Raw genomic sequence first — 21,179 nt, forward strand, 5'->3', positions numbered from 1 at the left:
TTAGCGCATAGCCTCATTGACATTTTGTCCACAGCAGTCCCATCCAAGGTTGCCCTACTCATTAACAAGGATGTTATGGGTCCGGTCAGGTCCCTGGGTGGCACACTCCATCTTCTCTGCCTCCTACTTCAAAGAAGGCAGAAAAGAAATACTACGTGTTGACCAAGGGATACGAATACTTGTGTTCTGGCCCTCCTCCTGGGTCTCTTGTGGTCACAGCAGCCAATGAGAGGGACAGGCAAGGCCAGGCAGGCAGCAGAAGAACTTAAGGAAGCTAGACTTGTTCAGCAGAAAAATGTATTCGCTGGCTGGGTTACAGCTTCGTATTTCCAGCCAACAAGCCCTGCGTGGGAAGTATGATTACAATATGCGAAACTCTATGGCCAAGTTTAAGGACACTCTGCCTCAGGACTCCAGCCAAGAGTTTTCCATCCTGTTAGAGGAGGAGAAAACTGTAGCCAGAGCCTCACTCCAAGCAGCTCTGGATGCAGCTGACTCAGCAGCCAGAACGACGGCTTCTGCAGTGTTTGTGAGGCAATGCTCCTGGCTTCAGCCCTCGGGGCTACCACTGGAGCGCCAACAGTCAATCCAGGACCTCCCATTCGAGGGGACCTCCCTCTTCACAGAGCAAATGGGGACACAGCTCCATGGTCTGAAGGACTCCTGGGCCTCTACTCCCCAGCTCCTTCGAGGAAGCATTTCATGCCCCAGCAACCAGCCCACTTCTTGACTCCACTACTATGTCAGAACCTGTTCGAGAAAAGGAGCAGGGGTTAGAAGCGTAGGCAACTGCCCCAATCCACTTCAGCCACACTACCAGGGTCGCACAGATCCTCAGGAGGCCCCAAACAGAGCTTTGGAAGGTGTACCTGAGGGCAATATATCAGTTCCAGCCTTGGATCCTCCGCGCCCCCCCTCCCCCTTTTTTTTATTTTCAGACCAACTCTCCTACTTCAGTCCGGCATGGTCCCTCATCACCTCGGATTGCTGGGTGCTGAGTATGGTGGCGGACAGTTACCCTTCCATTTTCTTCTACCCATCCCTCTTAAGGGACCCGTCTCATGTTCAACTTTTAGCTTGAGGTACAAGCCCTCCTACGGGTAGGAGCTGTGGAGGAGGTGCCCCAGAACTTGAGAGAGAGATGGGTTTTACTCCAGATATTTCCTAATCCTGAAGGCCAGAGGGCATCTTTGACCCATCTTGGACCTGCGTCACCTCAACAGTTATCTCAAGAAACGGAGGTTCTGCATGGTCTCCCTGGATCCAGGGGACCGCTCTTGACTTGAAAGATGCATATTTCCACCTTGTCATCTTCCAAGGCCACCGAAGTTTCCTCAGGTTTATCATAAACCAGACCCATTATCAGTTCACCATCCTCCCCTTTGGTCTGTCTGCAGCCCCTCGGATTTCTACGAAATGCACGATGATGGTACCCGTACCTCAATGATTGGCTAATAAAGGGCCACGCAAAGGCTCAAGTGAAGAACATCATCAGCCTGGTCCAAGCCACCTTCTGAGCACTGGGCCTGTTGATAAACGAGCAAAAGTCAAGATTCACTCCAGTCCAGAGAATAGAGTTTATTGGGGCAGTTCTAGACTTGACCCAGGCCAGAGCCTCCCTTTCGGAGGCTCGATTCTGGAGAACATTGGATCTTGATATCCAAGGTCAAGCCCACCCCATCTTGACAGTCTGGTTCTGCCTCAAACTTTTGGAACACATGGCCATGTGCACTTACATGGTACAGCGCTCAGTGCTGCACCTCAGACCCCTGCAGACTTGGTTGGCCTCGGTGTGCTCACCAAATCCACTTAGACTTGGTGCTTATAATTCTCGCCTTCCTTAACTGGTGGAAGAACCCACAGTCAGTAACTGCAGGCATTCCTTTCGTTACCCCCCCAGTCTTCAGTGTCTTTAATTTTGGACACATCTGATCTAGGTTGGGGAGCTCACCTCAAACCCCTCAGGAGACAGGGCCTGTGGTCTGAGGAAGAGCTCTCCCTACACATAAACATCAGAGAGCTCAGAGCAGTCCTCTTAGCTTGCCAAGCGTTCCTTCTCCAGATCATGGGCAAAGTAGTACGAATGCTAACGGACAACACGGCAGTCATGTTCTACATCAGCAATCCGGAAAGAGCGCGCTCCTCCACCGTGTGCCAGGAGGCTATCCACCTGTGGAACTTCTGCGTGAAGCACGCCATCCACCTCGAGGATTCCCATCTTCCGGAAGCCTGGACGCCCTGGCAGATCACCTCAGTAGATCTTTCTCCTCTCACCATGAGTCGTCCCTTCACCCAGAGGTGACCAGATACGTCTTCCAGAGGTTGGGGGTCTCCCCAGGTAGACCTGTTCACAACCAGGCTGTTGCCTGACCCAGAACTGGGCCCCGAGATGGCAAACAGGGGGTTCGTCGCCCGGTGTGCTTGGCACCAATAAAGACACCGAGGGGAGAAAGCAAGCCAAGTTTATTTCAGAGCTCTGAAATGGCACTAGGAGACCAGCATGTCTCAAATCCAGTGCAACAAATACAAACAACTTTTACCTTTTATACTTCAAACTGTTTGCATACATCTCTTTGTCTGGCTGTTCCCCCTTACCCCTCCCTTCCAGACAACTGGTACAATAAGCTCTACATAAGCTTGTGAGAAAACTTTCTCAGTCTTTGCGACCTTGAGTTAGACACCTGCAAACTAACTACCCCGCTTCTTATCTCTATTATTTCTGCTAGTGTGAGTGAAACTGCAGCCATCTGCTAAAAAGCTGACATTACATTTCTGCTTCAGCCTACTTCAGAGCATCTCAGCAGTTAGCATAGAAGTAGGTGAGAGTTCCCAAGATGGAGTCACTGTGGTTCACAGACCCAGAGCAAAAGAGTTTCATCGGCACTTTTGGCCTTCCACTCTCCCAAGTTACCTGGTAGCTATGCCTAGTGGACCCCAACAATCCCTCCTTTGAGAACACTCAACAAACCTTTGTCAGAGTTTTCTCATACTCTAAAGACAGAATGCGATTAAGCTCCATGCAATCAGGATTATCAATGAGAGAATATAAGGGAACTTCTGGGGTATGGGAGGTACAAATCTTACGTATGAGCACTTTACAGCAAATGAGCAAAAGAACAAGAACAAAACATACCACAACACCTGTGAGCAAGATGCGAACAATGCTTCCCCCTATACCCCCTAGTTCTCCTAAACCAGGTATCCAACCCCAAAGGGAATCCAAAATAGTGGGTTCTCCTTCCTGGGCCTTCCACTGGTTAAAGGCCCATTCAGCTGACAAGATGTGCTTGTTAATGTCCTGTGAAAACTCTGGGACATAGGTACAACACTCTTCTCCAATAAGGGCACATACAATTACAACAACCCAAATGCCCAGAAGATAAGAAGAATTGTTGACACTAAACAAGTCAAAAAATAACAAGACCAAATATATAGGCCAGGTCGGCCTTCTGTGAGAAAATAAAACCAATGCTCAGGGTTCTCGCGGGGAGTATGCTGTGACTGTTCAGAAAGATCACAACGCATTCCCAGTGACCCTTACTGTCTTTTGAATAACAGCTTAAGTCCCAAATTGTCGTTAGCAGTCTTCTCCATAGGCTGGACAGTCCACTGTTTAGGAGTGGGCACTGCTTTCAGTCGAGAGTGATGAATCCAGTTCTTGTGTCCTTCGACCTTTGCCGCTGTATGGATGACAAGCAGGACGGTGTGGGGTCCCTTCCACTTCTCTTGGAGAGGCTCGTCCTTCCAGGTCCGCACGAGAACGGAGTCACCAGGCTGCAGGGAGTGGACCCGGAGTATCCAGCAGAAGAGGCTGTGAATCTTTGGTGTGCCTGTGAAGAGAAGAAAGAACAGCAGACAGAGAGCACATGTACTGAGACAAGAAACCACACCCCATCTCCCACTCCCCTGCCAGAACTGGGGTACCATTCACAGGCCATGCTCTTCCAAACATAATCTTGAAGGGACTAAGCCCTATCCTACCCTTAGGGAGAGCACGAATGCGAAGTAACACAAGGGGCAAGGCATCAGGCCACTTAAGAGAGGCCTCCTGACAGACCTTTGAGAGGTGTCGCTTGAGTGTCTGATTTGTGCGTTCCACTACTCCACTGGCTTGTGGTCCCCAGGGTGTGTGAAGCTTCCAGGGGATTTGCAGAGCACTTGATATCTTTTGAACCACTTTGAGATGTGAAATGTGTTCCATTATCAGATTCCATCCACTGAGGAAGGCCGAAGCGAGGAATGATTTCCTTGACAAACTTAAGAGCCACTGTTTTGGCAGTGTTGTTGCGACGTGGGAAGGCCTCAGGCCATCCGCTGAATCGATCCACTAAGACGAGAAGGTACCTGTACCCTTGGGTCCTGGGAAACTCAGTAAAGTCTATTTGCCACACCAATCCTGGGCCTGGGGTAGGTTCCAGGGTGGCTGGTGGCACTGCTACTCCTGGTCGAGGGTTATTCTTTTGGCAGATTAAACATTCAGCTTGTACCTGTGATGCTAAGGGTTTAAGTCTAGAGGTTAGAAAATATTTATTCATGAGCTGGGTAAGAGCCTCTCTGCCTGCGTGTGTGGTTTGATGCAGTTTCTGCAACACTGGTCAAATCAAGCCCTTGGGTAGGAGGATTTTTCCCTCTGTGGAATAAAGCCATCCCTCCTTTTCCTGGAGACTGAGACTGTGAGCCAGGTTTCTGTCCTCTTGGGAGTACTGAGGGGCTGCAAGCTCACCCACTGATGGGATGAGGGCATGCATTTGGGCATTCTCCTCAGTTGCTGATTTCAGGGTAGCAGCTCGCTTAGCTTCCCTGACTGCTCTGGCATTACCCTTGGATACATCTTGATCTTCCCTTTGATGGGCTTTGCAATGCACCACTGCTACTGCTGAGGGGAGTTGTACCGCTTCTAAAAGCTGGAGAATTTGAGACCCATGCTTGACCAGAGAGCCTTGGGCTGTTAGCATTCCCCTTTGCTTCCACAGACCAGCGTGAGCATGCAATACCCCAAAAGCATACTTCGAGTCAGTAAAGATATTAACCCGTTTGTCTTTTGCCAGCTCGAGGGCACGAGTCAGGGCCACTAGTTCAGCAAGCTGGGCAGATGTTCCTGCCGGTAAATTCTCAGCTTCCACGGTATCATGAAGAGACACAATAGCATAACCTGCCCTCCTTTGCCCATCCACAACAGTACTACTTCCATCTGTATACCATTCCAAGTCAGCATTTGGGAGTGGCTGATCTTTCAGATCTGGGCGGCTAGAATACTGAACATCTATGATTTCCAGACAGTCATGTTCCTGCTTTTCTGTCTCTGGTAGCAGTGTAGCTGGATTCAGGGAGGGACAGATCTGCAGGGTGACTTCAGGATTCTCTAACAGCTTCGCCTGCTACCGAGCAACCCGAGCCTGTGTGAGCCAAAGACCACCCTTAGTGTCCAGCAAGGCTTGGACCATATGGGGAACATACACTTGCACAGTTCCTCCCAGTGTCAGTTTTTCAGCTTCCCCAAGCACTAGAGCAGTAGCTGCGACCGCCCTCAAACAGGCTGGCCATCCCTTTGAAACTTGATCCAGTTGTTTAGAAAAGTACGCCACAGGACGTTTCCAGGCACCTAATAGCTGGGTAAGCATTCCCAAAGCTACCCCTTTTCGTTCATGCACATACAGTTGGAACGGCTTAGATATATTGGGCAAACCCAGGGCTGGAGCTTCCATTAGCTTCCTTTTCAAGATTTTAAATGCCCTGTCCGCTTCTGGGGACCAGTGAAAGGGGTCATGTTCCGCTCCCTTAACACATTCATACAGAGGTTTAGCCCACAGTCCAAACTCTGGAATCCATATTCTGCAAAAACCTGCCATGCCCAGGAATGCCCTAAGCCGTTTACGGTTGCTGGGGATGGGAACTTGGCAGATAGCCTCCTTCCTTTCGTTTGAGAGCTGTCTCTCTCCCTGCCTGATGTGAAATCCCAGATATTGAACCTCTGAAAGAGCAATTTGGGCTTTGCTTTGAGATACCCTGTATCCTCGCAGTCCAATAAAGTTTAGGAGACTCACAGTAGCTCTGAGACAAGGGATTAGACTCACAGCAGCAATTAACAAGTCATCTACATATTGCAGCAGGAGGGCTCTGTCTGAATTATCCCACTCCTCCAAGTCTCTGGCCAAAGCCTGTCCAAACAGAGTGAGGGAATTTTAAATCCTTGAGCCAATACTGTCCAACAAAGCTGCTTTTTAACCCTTCTGTTGTCCTCATTATGCCTTGCAGTATTTTGCAGATCTCATAGTTGCTTGGTCACATTCAGGCCCCCCTTTCTCTTGGTTGTCAACCAAGTCTTGGCTGTGTACAATGTCCTTGGATAGGGCCAGCATGACTGAGCTTGCTAGCTGTATTTTCCTCTCAGTTAATTCATTCTGTTCTCTTTTTCCTTCTCCCTTTCTCGGCTTCTTCTAACTTACAAAGGAACCTTCCACTCTTCACTCATACACCTTTTCTCCAACCATTAACACATACACATTGCCATCATACACCTTTCCAGTAACATAACTTCTGTACAGAGCTTTGAAGCAACAAACCAGGACGAGCACACTCACTTCTGAGGATTCCACTCTGTACAACTTCTGGTGTCCAATAGCTTTCCCTTTTAAACCTGAAATGCCTTCTCTGTCTTCCTTCTCCTCAGCCTTGGCTATAACCTGATTCCGCTCCACTTCAGACAACAGGGTTCTCATAAGTATATTACAATCATCCCAGTCAGGCTTATGGCTAGCCAGACATCCTTCAAAGATAGAAATGAACTTGCTTGGATTCGTTGAGAATTCTCCTGCCTCTGCCTTAAAAGCAGCCAGATGTACAGGGTTAAAAGGTACATGCGAGTATCCAGACACTATCTGTGCCTGGTCGTTCTTGTGTTCCTGGACGGGCTACCACACTCTCAGTAATCAACGGATACAATCCCACGAGGGGGGTTCTCTCTGGAGCCTGTGGGGGTGGAGGAGCCGAAGGGGACACCGATTCTGGCATTACAACAGTGGGAGGGTTCTGGGGTTTAGCAGCCGTTACTACCGAGCCTGTCGGAGTCAAATGGCACTTGAGCAAAATATCAGTCCTATTTCTTAACACCATGAACGTATACGCATAGAGATGTTCATTCCATTTACCTGTTCTCTGACAGAACAAAAGCAATTGAAGGATCGTGTTGTAATTAAGTGATCCTTCCGGTGGCCACCTTTCTTGGCACTCTAGCTGGTACTGAGGCCAATCAACTGTACAGAACCTTTTCAATTTACTTTTAATCAACTGATCAGATCCAAACACTTTCCAGTTCACCAGAATGCATTCTAAGGGTGTACACTGTACCCTGTCGGCTGTACTCTGTCCCTGCCCCATACCAAGGGAGACTCTGGGCGTCCCCACGTCACAACAGGCAGACTCTGGGTGTCCCCAGGTCAAAACAGATAAGTCCCCACTGGACTGTTCCTACCTTATCCAAGGGTCCGGTTCTGCACCGTCACCGTCGCCCTATCAACGGGACCGGTTCCCCACCGTCGCCCGCAGCTGCTTCTCCACTGTCTGTGTGCGTTGCACCGTTGTGCCCTCCGGGGTCGAGCAAACCACGTCTCTGCCGAGGCCCCCGATGAAGTCACCGGTGAGCGCTCTGGGCGTCGGTCGTCGTCGTAATCCGTCGGCCACCAGGAGGGATCCGGGCAAGGCTAAATTTCAGCCTCGAGCCCCACGTTGGGCGCCAAAACTGTTGCCTGACCCAGAACTGGGCCCCGAGATGGCAAACAGGGGGTTCGTCGCCCGGTGTGCTTGGCACCAATAAAGACACCGAGGGGAGAAAGCAAGCCAAGTTTATTTCAGAGCTCTGAAATGGCACTAGGAGACCAGCATGTCTCAAATCCAGTGCAACAAATACAAACAACTTTTACCTTTTATACTTCAAACTGTTTGCATACATCTCTTTGTCTGGCTGTTCCCCCTTACCCCTCCCTTCCAGACAACTGTTACAATAAGCTCTACATAAGCTTGTGAGAAAACTTTCTCAGTCTTTGCGACCTTGAGTTAAACGCCTGCAAACTAACTACCCCGCTTCTTATCTCTATTATTTCTGCTAGTGTGAGTGAAACTGCAGCCATCTGCTAAAAAGCTGACATTACATTTCTGCTTCAGCCTACTTCAGAGCATCTCAGCAGTTAGCATAGAAGTAGGTGAGAGTTCCCAAGATGGAGTCACTGTGGTTCACAGACCCAGAGCAAAAGAGCTTCATCGGCACTTTTGGCCTTCCACTCTCCCGAGTTACCTGGTAGCTATGCCTAGTGGACCCCAACAAGGCCGAACAGGAAATGTAAACAATTTTGCTCGCTTTGCAGACACAGCCCGGGCACCTTCTCAGACGTCTTCCTGCTTCCACGGACAGAGTTCCTATTCTATGCATTTCCTCCAGTTCCTCTGGTGCACCAGGTCCTTCTGAAAGTCAAGTGGGACAAGACAAGGGTTATTCTTATAGCCTTCGCGTGGCTGCGCCAATGCTGGGTTGACACACTACTCGACTTGTCAGTGGCGCCTTGGCTGCTGCTCCCACCCCTCCCGGTCCTGCTCTGACAAGATCACAGTTGCTTACTCCACCAAGTGGAAGCTCCATGGTTGAACCTGGAGGAACAGGCCTGTTCGGAGCAAGTTCACCAGGTTTTGCTAGGTAGTAGGAAGCCGTCTACTAGAACTATTTACCTGGCCAAGTCGAAGCATTTCTCAGTATGGTCTTCCCAACAAGGTCTTTGGCTGACTCGGTCTTCCCTCCAGTCTGTGCTGGAATACCTGCTCCATCAGAAACAACAAGGCCTAGCCCTTGCTTTCATCAAGGTACACTTAGCAATGATCTTGGCCTTCCACACTCCAGTGAGCGGTAGGTGGGTCTTCTCACATGAGATGTCCATTTGCTTCCTTAAAGGGTTAAAAAGACTTTACCCTCAAAGTTGCAAACCAATTCCACCATGGGACCTAAACCGGATCCTGTCAAAACTCTCAGGCCTTCCCTTTGAACTGCTAGCATCAAGTCCTCTGCTGTACCTCTCCTGGAAGGTTGCCTCCCTGGTGGCAATTACCTTGGCCAGAGGAGTCTCGGCAATCAGGACCCTTACGTCAAAACCACCGAACATGGTGTTCTTCAAGGACAAGGTTCAACTACGCTCCGACCCAGCGTTTCTTCTGAAGGTGGTCTCGCAGTTCCACAATAACCAGGCTATTTTCTGCCAGTTTTCTTCCCGAAACTGCACAGGAATTCAGAGGAACGGTGTCTTTACTCATTGGACATTAGATGTGCCCCAGCCTTCTACACTGAGAAGACCAAGCCATTCTGTAAATCCATGCAACTTTTTGTGGCAATAGCAGATAGGATGAAAGGCCTACCAGTTTCAGCCCAGAGAATCTCATTTTGGATAACCTCCTGTATTTATGCAGTTAGTTTAGTGGTTCTAGTTAGTGTTAGTTGTCAGTACAGAATTAGATGCTCGTGAGAGGTTTGAATTTTTTGCTCTCCCTTTCTCCTCCATTTTTTCTAGGGAACTTGTTTGGCCTGGGTGGGCAGGCCTGGTTCACCAGGTTTCAAATGATGCCTCTTGTCGGGAGACTATCCAGATCAGCAACAGCCACTCTAAGTGTATCCCATGTTTGGGGGAGTCCCATATCTCCCAGACATGTCACTCGTGCCTGGCTCTGAAATCTAGAGTTCGGAAGCAGGTCGCAGGGAGAGTTCCAACTTCAGAAGCTTCAATTGGGTCTTCCAAGCCAGGTCAGTAGACATACACCAGCACATCTGTCTCCAGACTGATCCAGTGCCCCTCCGACCTCAGCTAAGGTCTTCCCTAAGAGGGGGAAGACTTCAGAGGACTCAGTGAGGGTCCAAAGAGGAGGAGTTTGGTCTCCCACCGCAAGAAGCCAGCTCCCAAAAGGCCCCAATCTCCTGCTAAGTCTATGGTGTTAGAGACCTCGAATTCTCAACTGCGCCCCTAATCCCTGCACCTCCTTCACTCCTGACCCCTGCATCCCCCTCCTGCACCCACATGGGGAACCTGACCTGGATGCCCAAAGCAGCTGGCATTGCTGCTCGCTCCTCCCCGGATCGCTGCTCCTCTGCCCCGCAGACCCGTAGGAAGCTGTGAGGGGGGAGCGAGGAGCAACATCAGGGCTCCCTGCATCCAGGTCACTTTCCCTGCCTGGGCTGCGTGAGGGGAGGGCAGGAGAGCAGCAGCTCCTGATGCCTCACAGCACAGCTCAGGTGGGGAAAGTGACCTGGATGCAGGGAGCCCTGGGGTGTGTGCTGGGGGGACTGTGTGTGAGGGAGAGTGTGGGGAGAGACAGCTCACAGAAGCCAAAGCACCAGCCATGTGCTGCTCCCACTAAAAGGGAACCAACCATCACACTCTCATCCTTCACATTTCTCATATGAACTATCAGGCCTTGAATTAAATTTTTGTATGAAATTGGGGCGAATTTAAAAACTGTTTAAAATGTTTTAAAAATTAAAAAATATGAAAAACTTGAATACATTTTATTTAGTGTCATTATTCATACGAGTCTCGATAGTCCTTCCCCCCACCTCCCAGGCACAGGGGCAGAGAGACTAGGATCAGGACCAGCTGTGCCTCCAAAAGACCAGGCCAACCCTCCAAATTGGACCAGACCCACATCCCTCCCCAGACCAAACAGGACCTGACCTGCATCCCTCCCCAGACTGAACCCCCTGAACTGAACCAGACCCACATGCCTCCCCAGAGCGAACTGGACCAGACCCACATCCCTCCCTAGACCAGGGGCGCTCATGGGGGGATGGGGCAGGGGGCACTGGGTCTCCCCCAGGGGCGCTGGTGGGGGCTTGGGGTGAAGGGACTCCAGTTGCTCTGCAGGGCCCAGGCCGAGAGGGCTTACCTGGAGCAAGGAGTGCCCACTGGTTCGGGTGTCCGTCCACTGGGTGCCGGTGCCACCTCCTGCCCAACGTAGTCCGGGACCCCCACGCTTCCTGGCCTCTGCTTTTGAATAAAGGCAGGGCTGGGTCGGGCAGGGGGGAGCTGTACGCTCAGCACCCTCCCACCAGCGCTGCCCCAGGGCTGGCAGGGGCCCAAGAGCCCAGGGAGGAGGCAGGGGGGCTGCACCATGGGGGAGCCCAGCTGTTTGCAGCACGTGGCAGCCAGAAACCCCAGGGCCCGCCGCCTAGCCTCCCCCTCTCCTCCTCCCCACTCGCTCCACCAAGTGGTCCGAGCCTCTGGGGGGAGGAGGTGGGGTGGGGTCGGAGCAGAGCCATAGCAACTGAGGGCTTCTCTCCACCCCTGTCTGGCCAAGAGGAGCAAGTGAGCAGGGGGGAGCTGGGTCGGGTGGAGAGGAACCAGCGCTGTGGCTGCTTGGCCGCAGCGCGCAAGTGGAGCACCGGGCCAGTGCATGGCGCCCTCTTTGGCAGGCTGCCCTGTGCATCATTGCAGGAACCCATGCTCTGACAAAGATCCTCGCCCGCATCAGTCCTGGGTACCACCCCCACTCCTGTATGCCCCCCCCCCAATATGGGCATGCTGGGCTCCTTGGGCAGCGAATTGGCAGCAATTTGCCAGACCTCTCACTCCACTGCGCCAGGAAACTAGGGTCAAACATTCTCCTCCACCAAATCCCCAACATGAGGAGGCCTTTGAAGAACAGAAGGCTAGGGAGGAAAAGAGAGGCTACCTCTCAAACCCCTGTTTCCTCTTTATCTCCAGAGAAGGTCCTGCCTCCCCCACCATGATTTCTGCCAGTTCCAGGACCTGGTGGAGAGGGTGGCAGACACCCTCCAGAGAGACGTTGTGAGGCGGTTAAGAGTCAAACACAAACTCCTGAGCATTGTGCAGTGGTCAGCACTCACCTGGATTGCACTACCCATTAATGAAGTGCTCCTGGATCCAGCAAAGACTGTGTGGCAAATTCTGCCACCATCCCACCACGTTGCAAACGGGCAGATAAGAAATTGTCCCCCCAGGGACTCAGAATTTGTCCACCCCCTTCCCCACTACTAGCATCTCCTTCCCTGGTGGTGGATGCTGTAAACGAGTGGGATAAACAGCATTACTCCCGCTCTATCCCTTAATAGAAGGACCAGAAGTCAGACCTTTATGACCAAAAGGCCTACTCATCCACGACCTTCCGATTTCGGATGGGAAAATGTAAGGCAGTCACAGCCAAGTCCGACTTCACAAGAATTACAAGTTTGCAACCTTTACTGAACATCTTCCACAGGTAGAGTGACCAGATGTCCCGATTTTATAGGGACAGTCCCAATTTTGGGGTCTTTTTCTTATATAGGCTCCTATTATCCCCCACCCCTGTTCCGATTTTTCACACTTGTTGTCTGGTCATTCTATCCACAGGGGGAGGGATAGCTCAGTGGTTTGAGCATTGGCCTGCTAAACCCAGGGTTGTGAGTTCAGTCCTTGAAGGGGCCATTTAGGGAACTGGGATAATAATCTGTCTGGGGATTGGTCCTGCTTTGAGCAGGGGGTTGGACTAGATGACCTCCTGAGGTCCCTTCCAACCCTGATATTCTATGAATGCTTCCAGGCCATCATAAAGGAAGTTAATTATTAGACAGAACAGAGGTTCCAAACCACACCCTGCCCAAACAGCTCTGTCTGAAACAAAAGAATGTGTGCTCTGCTTCATTTGCATTTAAGCAGTAAACTGAGTCCTCGAGCACAAAGGAAGTTCCAACAGGTGGGGAAACCAGGAGGAGACATCCTCCCCTGGAGACTTTTTGACTCCTGAATCACAGGTAGAAATGTTTTCTAAGAGGGGCTTGACACTATACAAATGTAGGAGACACCAAGGCACCCCTCCTCCTTCTATCTATGACCTCACCCAAAGTTCTTACCTACAGCACTGATAGATTTCCATCCAGTCTATTCTTCTGCCAGTATTTTTCCCTAAACCACATAAATCTCAGCAGGAGAATTCCTTTCACATTAGCTATGTGATGGGCATTGGCCTTTTGTCTGGATAGGACCAAGCAATTTTGGAAATCACCTAGATTCTGTCTCCATCGCAGAAGGATCAAAGGGGTCCATGATCTCTTCACAGAGATGGTTGAGATGGATTTCTGAGTATCTTACTGCTTGCTATGATGGAGCTGGTGCCTTTCCTCTCCAAATGATTATAGCATACTCTACCTGGTCACAGGCAGTTTCCACAGCATTACTCAAAAACATTCTAGTGCCTGAGATATGGAGAACTGCTACATGGGCTTTAATGTACACATCTTCTAAACACTATGCCTTGGTCCACACCCTCAGATCTCTTGTGGTGTTTGGTTTTGCTGTTCTGTCTTCAGTCTTGAACTTGATTCCGAAGCCCCCTTCTCCCTGTGAGGATACTGCTCGGGAGTCACCTGAAGTGGAGCACCCACGGGGACGCTACTCAAAGAAAAGGTTACTCACCTTGTGCACTAACTGGTTCTTTGAGGCGTGTGTCCATATGGCTGCTCCACTGCCTACCCTTCTTCCCCTCTGCTTTGGACTGTTTTGGTTGGATGTTTGGATAGAGAAGTTGCTGATGGCAGTTGGCCTACACAGCCCTCGGAGCGCAGTTGTATAGAGCGCATGAGCGGACTGAACAGATTCTAATGGAAAATTTCCAGACAAGGCCTCAAGAGGCGCATACGCACCTGAAGTGGAGCACCTATAGGGGGCCTGTGATGGGGTGGTCATAGCACATCAGCCTAGAAGGGGTTAATGAGACCAATTATCTGGATAGTCCACAGCTGAGGGGAATTAGCTGGCCTAAGTAATCCCTGAATAATGCTCCACCCCAGATGGGAAGGAGCAGGCGAGGTAAGCTAAAGCCAGGAAGCTGGCAGTAGAATGGGGCTGCAGTGAGGAGTCTGTAGCCACTCTGGACAGTTGAGAGGGAAAGAAGGAAATTAGGTGGCAGGGTGCAGGAAAAGGTGGCAAGGTTTAAGGGGGTGCAGACCTTGGCTGCTGATCAGAGGGTTCCTAAGCTGGAACCCAGACTAGACAGCAGGCCCAGGTTCCCCTACCAGCCACTGGGGAAGAGGCCTGGTCCAGGCAGGTGACGGGGTGATGGCCATCTTGGAGGAAGAGACTTTGATACCTCAGAAAGGGAAACACACATGACCTGCCCGGAGGGCCAAGCCACGATGACAGAGCACCCTGGCAGAAGAGGGTGAGAGAGAGAGGAGGCAGCAGGTGTGTGGTGACCAGCAGAGGGGGGTGTCAGACCTGGAAAAAGCTAATCCCCAGTGCGGACAGGAGGAGGTGCCCTAGCGGTGAGAGCATCCTGTGGGGCAGGGAGACATCTCGAAGAACCACAGCCCCTGTCCAAGGTGTAACCTCGTCTTCCTTTTCCCTGACACCCACAGATGCTTCAGGAGCTCGTGGGCGGCTGGGTTCTTGTTGGGCCAGGTACTTTAGAACCAGTCTGGCCAGCTCTTAGGGTGCATCTTGGAGCTGGTGCCATTCAGGATGGGAGAATGCTTGGAATGCATTACTCAGTTTGAGATGCCCTGCATGTGAATACCAAGGAAGGTAGAGGAGAGTTTCCATCTAAGGGATGAAATTGAGCTGCCATGCGGTCAGCAGGGAAGGGTGGGTGTGGTGGTGGTTGCAACTGTGCCAAGCTGGAGGGGCCTGTTGGCTCTGGACAAGTGTGTATGGAGACAACACCATCGCCATGCTGAAGAGCAAACACCGGGCTGGTGATAAGAGGCAAAGGCAGGTCCCTCCCTGGGTTGGTGCTGGGAGGCTGCAGGGAGGGGCAGGTTGTCCTGTTCAACCCCACGCTCGCCCCCTCACTGATCCCTGGCAAACAACAGATCTGGGCCTGGCAGACACACATGCTGGCTGGGCCTTGGGTTTCTGGCCTTTGGAGCTGAGCTGCTCCATGACCCATGGCCCCTTGGGTTGTGGCCAGGCTTGAGGGGGCCACTGTGCTTCACCACTTGGTAATGAACCTGCTGGTGAATTCCAGCCTTGGCGTGTGGCTTGGTGCAGGGCTCCAGCGTTGCCCGCGGGTGGCACTGGGTTCTGGTTCATGATGAGCCACAAACTCCATGTCCGGTCTGCACCCGAATTCCCAGCTGCCTTATCAACAGGAGACCAAGTCCCAGTGCAGCTGGCTCCATGACGAGGTGGCTGTGCTGAGTCCCATGCAGCCCCAGCCTGCAACGTGTTTGCCCCCATTCCAGCTGCTGATGGCAGCCATCCCAGCAGCTGCCCCAGGGCTGATCCCCCAGAGGGTAGAAGGCTCCATGCTGTGCAGGGCAAACTCCAATGGGGCAAATGGTGGGTGAGCCTGTCTCAGGCCCATAGCCCTCAATTTCTTTGCCCTGCCCTCCCCACCCCTCCACCCCCGGAAGAAGATGTGTTCCAGTCCCCTCATCCCTGTTTCTTAATCTGAGTTTCCTCAGGTGAGTCCTTGTAGGCCTAAGGGGCCAGCGGGCCGTATTATTGACTGCGTTTCAGCTAAGTGAAGTTTGGCAACTGCATTGTGTTGCTGCTACAATAAAAGATGGGTAAGCCTGGTAAGAAAGTGTCTGCAGAGAGGGGCCTCTGCAGGGAGCCCTACAAAGTGGGGACACAGGGGTCGATGCTGGAGTTTCCATGCCAGACCCTGCCTACCTGTCCAGAGAGGAAAGAGTCCTTTCGAACTGAGGGAAAGGAGAAAGCTGCTTTTAGAGCACAAGAGAGTGTGGATGGGCTGCCCAGAGCTGGAAGGTTCCTCGAGCCCAGAAGCAACCTTAGAAGGACTGTCCAGGGACTGCAACGCTACTGCAGGGTCAAGGGGAACTCCTAGGGCTTGTCTACCCTTGAAACGGTACAGCAGCGGCAGCACCGCAGCTGCGCCATGGTAGCTCATCAGTGTGGACACTCATCAGAGCGATGGGTGGGGGGGGTTTCTCCCTTTGGCGCCATTAATCCACCTCCCCGAGAGGTGGTAGCTAGGTCGGCAGAATTCATCCATTGACCTAGCTCTGGCCATGTCTATGCTACAAAATTATGTTGACCTAACTTATGTCGGCACACAGGCACTGCAGTCATTAAATCGCTTGTGTGCGCGCACGCTTGGCTCCTTGTGCCGGCGGGGTGTGTCCTCACCAGGAGCGCTTGTGTTGATGGTATCGTCAGTGTGGGGCACTGTGGGACAGCTCCTGAAAGCCAGTAACTGTGACATAAGCAACGCAACATCTACACCAACACTGCATCGCCCTAGCTACAGCGACCACGACTGTCTGCCGCTCGGGAAGGTGGGGTTACAAAATCAGCGTAGAGATGTGTCACGGAGTATTGGGGAACTCAGGGCCCTGCACCCCCGGCTTCCTGCGATTCACCATGACTCTCAGCCAGCCAGTAAAGCAGAAGGTTTATTTGGATGACAGGAATACAGTCCAAGACAGGTCTTGCAGGCCCAGACAACAGGACCCCCTCAGTTAAGTCCAGCTTGGGGTCCCAGGGCATCCCAGCTCACCCCCCTTTCGGGGGGGGTCAGAGCCATCTCTGCCTCCCAGCCATCTCTCCAGCTCGCTTCCAGCACTCTGCCTTCAGCGACCCCTCCCACAGCCTTTGTTCAGTTTCCCAGGCCAAGGAGTCACCTGGCCTCCAACCCCTTCCTGGGCTCCCATGCTACACGCCCAGGTATTCGCCCTCGGGCAGACTCAGACTCCCATCCCCCAATGCAGACTATCCAGCCACACTCCCCTGTCAGCATTCACACACCACAGTAAGAACAGGCCCAGTTCGTCACAAGATGCACTTCCGTCAGCGGGAGCCAAATTTGAGTGAAGATGCTTCGCAGTTACGCACGAGGTTAGGTCGATGTACGCTGTCCTTTCATCACCCCTAACCTTGTAGTGTAGATCAGGCCTCTGTTTACACCAGTGGTGCTGGAACCGGGGGGGGGGGGCCTGGCCCATCCACTTTTCACTAGGGCGGACAGACCCTGCCCCCTTCCCCTCTTCCCCCTGAGACCCCGCCCTCCCGCCAAGCCAGCCGGGGAGCCTGGGTAGCTGTGGGGAGCCGCAGCGAACCCTCCACCTGCCTGCAGTGCAGAGAGGCTTGAGAGCAGCCCCCGGCCGTGTCCCCACTCCCCCGGTAGGTGGAGGGTCCATGACTCCGCAACAGCTTCCCACAGCTGCCTGCACGGCTCTCCTCAACCCAGCTCTGGCTGGGGGGGACCCTCAGAACCGCAGCCCGACCACGGCAAGAGCCAGGTGGGCAGCTGTGGCGAGCCTGGGTCCCTCCACCTGCCCTGGGCAGGGGGTCTGGAGGGCGGGCAGTAGGCTGTTTTTGCCCCCCCCACCCCGTGTGTGTGTGTGTGTGTGTGTGTGTGTGTGTGTGTGGGTTCCCCGGCCCCGCTCCAGCTTCCAGCTTGGCTGGGAGTGGGGTCTGAGGGGCAGGGGTGGTGACCCCTGGCCCCCTCACTTTTGGGAGGACTCCGGCCCCTTGGTCTACACGGGGGGCTAGGTCTACCTAACTATGGCACACACGGGTGTGGATTTTTCCTATCCCTGAGCAACATAGCTGGGTCAATTTAACTTTGGATTGTAGAGCTGGCGCTACGTTGACAGGCAACAGGGTTGTGAGCCCCATCTCTGTTAAAGCTGATAAGACCTTTTGTTTTCCTCGGCCGATGTATGCACAATACTGGTGGAAGGGGAGCTGATGTGGTTTTTATCACATCTGGATTTTGCAATTGGAAAAATGCCCTTTCTCTGGGCAAAGGCTTAATCAGATATGAATGCAATGGCTGATTGGACTGCAGCAAGGCAAAGAGAATCTGTTGCTATTTCTACATTTCTGTGACTATCAGGATCTAGACACCCCAAGGGGAGAACAGGGGATCTAAACCCCCCCAAAGAATGTGCAATTTAATCTACTGGCTGCATGCATTGTGTGTAAATATGTCAGGTCAAGTCTCTTATGAAGGCTTGTAATGTTCTGACCCGAAGGTCATTATGAGATGTGTACAGACTGCATTTGTGTATGTAACCCTTCTGCCCATTCAATATCTAGGGGTTCCGTTTCAATAACACCAGTATTGGTCCTGCCATGAGGGCAGGGGACTGGACTCGATGACCTCTCGAGGTCCCTTCCAGTCCTAGAATCTATGAATCTACAACACAATGCAAAACCGGCTCGAGCCCCCACCCAGTGACCTGGAACAATTACATACCACCCCCCGGGCGCCTCTAAGAGGCAACACTTCCCCTCTCACAAGCACGGAGTCTGAGCGTAGCAGAAAATGTTTAATAACATGAGGTAAACGACATCAGCATTAAATTGGGAAAACACCACAAACAGGATTAATAACACAAACCATGAGCAAAAGACCCACCCCCAAAGTCCCACACCCCAAAAGTCTCTGTCCCTGGTCAGTGCAGCCCCAGAGTTGAAAAGTTTATCTGCAGAGTCTTACCTGACCCCGTCCCCAGCCTGGGTAGAAATGGGGGGAAGAAAGGGGCACGCGGGGTATTAAGGGGCACCTTACATGGTCCGAGGCCAACTGCCCCGCCTCTCCATGGGGTTCTGCTGCAGCCTTCACCACCAGCTGCTCCGCTCCTCCAGATGTCCTGTGAGCCGCTCCAGCCGTCCCACAAACTGCTCCGCTCGCCATCCCGTGGGCCACACCAACCGTCCCACAAACTGCTCTGCTCTGCCAGCCGCTTAGCAATAAATCTTCAGGCTCCCCTACTAGTTAACACAGCACTCAGCTCTTAGGGATTTCAGCTTGTAGTAAGGCAGCCCCAGTGCTGGTGCACCATTGGCCCAAAGCGAATTCAGCTCAGCAGCCTGTAACTAGACTCTTAATGTAATAAAAATTAGCTCTGCTATTCAATAACGCAATGCAAGAGAGAGGAGATGGTGCAATTGTTGTTTCAGGCTCTCGAAGGGGGCCCATACCATCAAGTACAAATACCTGTCCCCTCCCTCTCTCCATTCACTGGGAGTTGGAACCCATGCTCCTTGTCTAGCAAGTGCTACTTAGTTAATGGTGAGAGTCTTTGTCATACAACAGCTCCACTGGCGTTGATTCACATAATCAGGGTAACAACAATTTATTCTTCCTGCCCCAATAACAGAGAAACTGGGGATCCCACACCAGCCAAAGTAACCACTTTCGGTTGCTATGGGCTCATGCTAGGTGGTGGGTGTGCCTATGCAAACAAGATCAGCCCCTGAAGTTCTTTTCCACACTCGCCATAATTCACCACCAGATGTCAGGGTAGAGCTCATCCTGACTCTGCTTACATGTCAATGTAACACTCATCATTTGTGCTGCAACATTCAGCTCCACCTCACTACAGGCAGGGAGGGGCCGCCTTCCCCTCCAGAGACTAGCTCCTAGTAACTAGCATTGTACGACCCAGGAAAAGACAATGGTGGGCTATTAAAGTTAATGGGAAAACACTGCAACAGCTTGAAATTGGAAAAGAAAGCCCCAGTCTTGGAAAACTAAGAAAGGAGGGATTTTTCCCCACCCTGAATAACCATGAGTGAATGTGCCAAGACAAGGTGAAAAAAAACCTTTTCCAAACAGGCTTTTCAGCCCCTAGAAACTTGAGGAACCTCCAAGATTTGATGTGGCAGATCCAGCATACAAAACATTGACAAATTTTATGATTTCAGTTTACTCACTCGCTCAACAACACTGAATTATGAATGTGATGCTTATTTTAATCAACTTTTTTTCAGGTGCTACAATTGCTGCTTTTGTCTCATCCTCACGAATGGTAAGAAACAGTATTTTAAAACCTTAGCAAAAATTATCCAGTTTGCTGTGATAAACGAGTTGCTTCTGAGAGGATATCACGAGATCATCAACTTCAGAGACTAAGGCCAGATCTACACGACAGACCTATATCGGTTTAACGACGTCACTTACTTACACTAACCTGAGTGACTTAGTTATACTGACCTAGCCGCCGTGTAGACAGCGCGATGTCAATGGGAGAGCGGCTACTGCCAACATAGCTACTGTCTCTGGGGAGGTGGATTAACTATGCTGTCGGCGTAGGAACAGCTTCACTTGAGCACTGCAGCTGTGCTGATGCAGCATTTTAAGTGTAGACCTACTCTAAACCGTTCATCCGGAATTTTCTTCCATCTGCATAGATTTACTGCAGGACAAGAACCAAAATTCAAGGATGCGCTGAAAACCGCTCTGAAAAATGCAAAGTCCATTTCTGTTGAGATTCAGAATGAAATAATCGATATTATGAGGATAGTTTTGAAAGATATTGTTGAAAATATTCTGAAAAATGGTGGTGTCCAGTTCTTCTGCCTGCCATGTGACATGACAAGGGATGCTGTGAATATAGAAAATTTCCCACCATTTCATGCTACTCTGTTGATGGCAAAGCCAAGGACTTATTGGACTAGCCCCATTGCATGGCCTCACTGCTGAAGATCTCTCACAATAAATTTTGAAAGACCTCCACTGAGTCTTGACCCTCAAAATACTTTGTTCTTGCTCTGATGGTGCCAAAGTTATGTTCAAAGTTATGTTGAAGTTCTTCACAGGCAAGTTATCAATTCCATGCAAAGGAAGGGCACAAATGCTTTTGCAAGAGAAATTAAACAAGCAAATACCTGACACTCAGTGCTTGACTCATCAGTTACATCTGGTGGTTACTCGTGTGTGGGAAGAAAGAACTCAGCAGTGCCAAATATGTTCTAAAATTGTAACTCTATACAAATTATTTTCACAGACCCAAGGTGAGTCTTCTGTACATAGGCAGCACCTGCAAAAACTCATGGAAACAAGCTGGACAGGTCATTTGAAAATCTTGGGAATAATCTTCAATAATTGGGAAGAGATTCAGAGTTTTCTGTCAACATTTGTGAGTGGATATGTCCATTGAAGCAAGAGGGCTGTTGGCAGTTACAGAATCATCCAAATTCTTGTTCTTAGCTGAGGTTATGAGAATGATTTTAAAAGATTTTGCTCCTGTGAACGTTTACCTTCTAAAGGACCCAATGTGCCTTGCTAATGTAGGTGAATTGATAACTTGCCTGTGAAGAACTTCAACCAAAGAGACATTTGAAGATTTTTTCTGAGATTTCACCCAAGCACCGTTTTGAAAGATGCATGTGATGAAGCATCAATATTAAGAAGTGCCACCCAAAAAGCCACGGTACCGCTCCCAAAATGTCAAGATTTCA

General features: G+C 51.1%; 1 long non-coding RNA gene across 1 annotated transcript; it reads right to left on the minus strand.

Moving 5' to 3' along the window:
• Positions 1-2,446: 2,446 nt before the first annotated feature.
• Positions 2,447-9,900, minus strand: LOC135978195 (uncharacterized). Its single transcript, XR_010595607.1, has 2 exons — positions 7,472-9,900; positions 2,447-3,830 (listed from the first exon to the last, which is right to left on the minus strand). It is a non-coding gene; the product is annotated as an uncharacterized LOC135978195 (long non-coding RNA).
• Between the last annotated feature and the right edge of the window lie 11,279 nt (positions 9,901-21,179).

The sequence above is a fragment of the Chrysemys picta genome, unplaced genomic scaffold (assembly GCF_011386835.1).
Source record: "Chrysemys picta bellii isolate R12L10 unplaced genomic scaffold, ASM1138683v2 scaf164, whole genome shotgun sequence".
In the NCBI taxonomy this organism is placed as follows: Eukaryota; Metazoa; Chordata; order Testudines; family Emydidae; genus Chrysemys; species Chrysemys picta.